Genomic DNA, 5,474 nt, shown 5'->3' with positions numbered 1-5,474 from the left:
AAACAACGTTGTGGAAACGTCAGCAAAACCCAACATTTGAATGTTCCCAAAACGTTGGAGCAAAACGTTGCAACAACGAAAGTGAAACGTTGTAGCGACGTTGTGGAAACGTTTTACAACAACATTATTTCAATGTTGCAGGAAAGTAAAGTGAAAAAACGTTGAAACAAGGTTGTGGAAACGTCAGCAAAACCCAACATTTGAATTGGATTTACTTATCAGCAAACTGAAATTGAACCAACAACTATTTAAACAACTTCTGTCTGTCTCTCTCTCTGTCTGTCTCTCTCTCTCTCTCTCTCTGTCTCTCTCTCTGTCTGTCTCTCTCTCTGTCTGTCTCTCTCTCTGTCTGTCTCTCTCTCTGTCTGTCTGTCTCTCTGTCTGTCTGTCTCTCTCTCTGTCTGTCTCTCTCTCTGTCTCTCTCTCTGTCTGTCTCTCTCTGTCTGTCTGTCTGTCTGTCTCTCTCTCTCTCTCTCTCTCTCTCTCTCTCTCGCACGCCCCCTGCTGGTCGTTGGTGAGTCGTGCGTGGGTGTGGCAATCATGGCTGCTGTGTGTGAGGAGCTGTGAGTACTGTGTTGTGTTGTTGCCTTTCCCGTCCCCCTTTTCACTCCCTCTGTGTCCTTGTACGTGTTTGTGAAGTTTTCCTCATGTTTTTCCTTCTTTGTTGAGACAGGAGAGAGAAAGAGAGCGCGCATGGTGAGTTTGGTGCGAGTCCTAAAGAACCTTGTGTTCTTCGGGCCTGTGCTCTGCTTGCCGTGTTCTTCACTATCGTCGTTTATCGGCTCCCTTATTCTATTTCTTTTCATTTTACCTTCGCCTGCAGGCTTTGCTTGCGATAGGTTCTATTTTGTTTTGTTTTTTCAAATATTTCCTTAGTTTTGGTTCATTTATCGCTATGGCAAACAGTCGTTTGCAGAACAGCATTTACGAGTCACTTACTCGTAAAAATGGGGTAATAGTTAGCCCACCCGACGGGGTTCGGGTCGATGACGTCGTGATGGGCTTGGGTGAACTCGTGTGAAGAATCAGCTCTTCGTTTGGTGAAGAAGTCCACAAATAGCCTGAAAATGACGCAGTTTTTTATTAAAGCCAACTTATACAGATCCGGAGGAGACAGACGTCTACAGCAAGCTACAGCAAGAACATGCCACGTCAAGCCTTCCTGAAAACGCATTGATTCTCATTCACTTATATACGAATACGATTATCAGAAAATCTCCGAGAGAACGAAGCGACTGGCGAGAGTCCCTCCCACCGTTATCATTCGGGGGAGTCAGCCCTTCCTTATCATTTGGACCAAATGTTTCTCTGGGCTCCGAGAAAACAGAAATGTAACTCACAAAGAGGAGAGTGTATGCTTAGCCAAACAAACCCATATATTTTATGGGTTTGTGTACATGAGTAATCCAAAGCATGTTTATACAGAGTCATGCGTTGCTGTGATTAAAACAAAATATATATGGTTAACGATAGGTTCATGTCATTCTACTAGCATTACGCAAAAACAAGCGCATGTGGGCGTGGTTTTACGACCAGCCTCGAAAAAAGCACACGTATACAATTGTCCAGCATGACCTCATTTTAAACACAAACTGAAGCATGTTTATTAAAATTCAGGCGCCGCTATGATTATATAATTAATGTTTTTCAAGTTTATATCTGCAATTCGAGCACTCCGCTTGAAACTACACATTCCACGCGCGCATGAACGTCCGACATCCAGCGTCCGATATTCAGCAAAGTCGCAATGACCCACAATGCATTTGGGCACACATCCTCCGAGCAACCTCATACAGCACACCCGTGACTCGCGGCTCGCTCGGCTTTTGCCTAAAAACACAATAACTCTACTCTAACTTCCACGGAGCCGCACGGCGGAAACGCAGGTTTGTACCACATTTTAATAAAACGAACATTGCCAGGATTCTCGGATAGACGTTTAATTTCACAACACACATGACAAAAATCCGATTTAAATTCAGAGATCGCCGATCGACCTGGCACAACCATCTTAACGCGATGACGCCACGCCGCCCCCCCCGTCTTGGCGCGCACCCTCGTGCCTCCGCACGAATCTCAACACTCCCTGCACGCCGCTCTATTCGCGTTCCCGGCGGGGTTTACCTCACTTGGGACATGCAGTCGGCTGTCATAACAGAGAATTGTCAATAAAGAATCTACGACTTGACACTCGTTGGTTTTGAAAATGTGTTAGCAGCTTCAAAGATGAACCAACGAGTTGTTGTTTTTCTTTCCGAGGAGCGCTATGTCGCTCAGGCGGTTGAAACTGGTTTGTCCTTACCGCCAGATATTTTCGTTAACGTTAGTATGTTGGACTCACCGGCGGTGAAAATCACTTTATCTAATTTACCGCCTTTTGTTAAAAACGAACAGATTTTGTCCGTTTTAACACAGTTTGGCACCGTGGTGTCAAAAATCTCCATGATTCCCTTCCGTTTGCGTTCGGATTCTACAGTCCGCCATATCATGTCTTTCCGGCGGCACTGTTACATGGTGTTAAAAAACAATGCTCAATCGCTCAATGCTTCAGCTACGTTGGTCGTTGAAAATCGAAATTATCGAATGTACATCGCAACAGAGACAATGACGTGTTTCACGTGTGGTGCCTTCGGACATTTAAAAGGTGCTTGTCCGAAGTGTGTATCCGGTGGCACATCTAGACAGTCAGGAGCAAATGCCGATCCTAGTGGCACATCTAGACGGACAGAACCAAATGTCGATCTTCGCAATGACAATGGCGCGTCTGGGACGGCAGATCAGCCTTCACATTCGAGCGTGGAAATTGATAATTCACCGGCTGATGACGCGGGTTTTACTACCGTGTCCTCCAGGAGGAGTTATAAAAGAGGAAGCGGTAATGAGGACATACAGGCGAGCGTTTCGAAAAAGATAGCGCCGTCGAACGAACGTAATGTTTCTTTTTTAGAAACAGAAGCCCCTGCAGCTGGTCTTCTGCTGCAGAATAGGTTCAGTGTGTTTGCTGAAATGGAAGAAGACGTTTCCGTTCATTCCTCTCATGAACAAGGACCAAGCGCAATGCCCCAAGCTGTTGTGGTAACCCCCCCGGTTACTGAAACTAAAGTCAAGAACCACAAACCTGCTCTTGTCCCGCGCCCTGCTGACGATGAAGTGTCTGAAGTAATGGAGGCAGAAGAAGTAGCAGCTCCAGAAGGAGAGTGCAAAGCCTCTGATATAAAAACGTTAATCCCTGTTACGGTTTTTAAAACTCCCGCTGTGGAAACAGCTGCACCTTTAGTAGAAGACGATATTCCCGTTATGAAAGCATCGGTTTCGGTGTGTGGGGAAAAAAATGAAGACCTTTCGGATTACGACTCAGATGGGGCCTCGTCGCTCGCCTCTAGTGCTAGTAGCGAGGTCTGGAATGACCCAGCAATAGCCAAGGAACTGGAGGGTGATGATGATTTATCACCCATGGAAATTCTAAAGTTTCTTCAGGACACCTTTCGAAAGAAAAAGGTTAAAATTACAACCTTCTTCCCGAACCTGTCTGGCTTTATAAACTCCTCAAGACGTCTCCTCCTTAAGGCTGAACAACTTGGTGTGACGGAGTCACAAGTTTTTCGCCTGAGAAAGTGTGTATTGAAAGCTCGGAAAGAGCTACAAGCACACCCTAACTTCCCTGTACATGATAAATCTTCCCTACCTACACCATGACCTTCTCTGTTGTAACTTTAAATATAAATGGGGGACGTTCACCCCTGCGTAAAGCTCAGGTAAAGCTGCTTGTCGAGCAAAAACATTTCGATGTTGTTCTTTTGCAAGAGACAAGATGTAGCTCTTCGTGCATGAGCGAATGGACTCGCATCATGAAAGGACAGTGGTTCTTTAGTAGCTTGACCTGTCCTAGTGCTGGAGTGGCTATTTATTTAAATCCTTCTTTCTGTCCTGAAAATGTCACTTTTAAGGAGATTACTAAAGGGCATTTAGTCTCAGTTAATTTATTTTATAATGGTTACAAACACACTTTAATAAATGTATATTCACCCAGCACGAGCACAGAAAGATTAGTTTTTTTCACACAGTTAGAAATGTCCCTCACACACCTTGATTTTGATGGTCTTGTTTGTGTGTGTGGGGACTTTAATTGCACACTGTATCCCACCCTTGATCGTAATGGAGAAGAGCCCCACCCATCAAGTACAACACCCTTAAAGAGAGCATTGTCCAAATTCTCCCTTATGGATGTATGGAGACTCCAGAACCCATCTGCACGGCAATACACGTGGTGCCGATGTGCAAATGGCCGGCTATCTCTTGCAAGGCTAGACAGATTTTACATCAATAATGACTCTCTAAACGTCATAGACCATGTTGACGCCACCCCAAGTGGTTTTTCGGACCATCACATGGTTGTTCTTCATATACTCTCCCCGGCTCGAAATCGTGGCACTGCCCATTGGACCTTCAATGTGAGTCTTCTGCAAGATGACGCTTTTCCTGTCGCCTTCCGAGCCTTTTGGGAAGCTTTACTACTACGGAAGCCTTCCTACTCCTGCCTCATACAATGGTGGGACAATGCGAAAACCCATATTAGGACCTTTTGCCAGCAATATAGCTCCTTTTGTACAAAGAACGAATCTGCGCTGCAATCTCTAATTGCCAAAGAAATATTGTCTCTCCAGTCAAGCCTCTCAGCTCCCAGTGCCGAAAGGACTAGTTCTTTAATAGCAACGAAGAAAGCACTCCTTGCTCAACTCTGTGCAAAACAAGCCAGAGGGGCTCTAATAAGGCTACGAATGGAGAACTACAGCTTTATTGATACTCCTTCCAAGTTTTTCTTTGCTTTGGAAGCACGAAAAAAGAGAAACCAGCAAATAACTTCGCTGCAGGCACCAGGAGGCCGAACAATACACGATCCAAAAGACATTAGAAGCTTGACAAAACAATACTTCTCTGACTTGTATTGCGCCAGAAACACTAAAGAAGACATGATTCGTTCCTTAACCACTTCTTTGCCCACCTTGTCCGAACCTGCATGTCAACAACTTGACAAGGAAGTGACTCTTGAAAAACTCTTTACTGCGTTGCAAACTTTGCCCACAGGTAAAGCTTCTGGACTTGATGGAATCCCTGCAGAGTTCTACAAAACCTTCTGGGATTTGTTGGGACCTGAGTTGCTTGACCTCTTAGTTGATAGCCTACGAACAGGCTTGTTACCAATCAGCTGTCGCAGGGCTATACTTGCTCTCATACCTAAGAAAGGAGACCTCCAGCAGCTTAAAAATTGGCGTCCCATTTCGCTCCTCTGCACGGACTACAAGATTTTTTCAAAAATTCTTGCCAACCGCCTCAAACCTCTGATTGGGGAGATTGTACACCCCGATCAATCCTATTGCATCCCTAAAAGGACAATACACGATAGCATTTTTATTGTACGTGACATGATTGACATTTGTATTGCTGAACATAGAAATGTTGGTCTGGTGTTTTTA

Source organism: Myxine glutinosa, chromosome 4 (assembly GCF_964187855.1).
Source record: "Myxine glutinosa chromosome 4, kmMyxGlut1.1, whole genome shotgun sequence".
NCBI lineage: Eukaryota > Metazoa > Chordata > Myxini > Myxiniformes > Myxinidae > Myxine > Myxine glutinosa.
The sequence above is the reverse complement of the archived record's forward strand: the minus strand, read 5'-3'. Positions refer to the sequence as shown.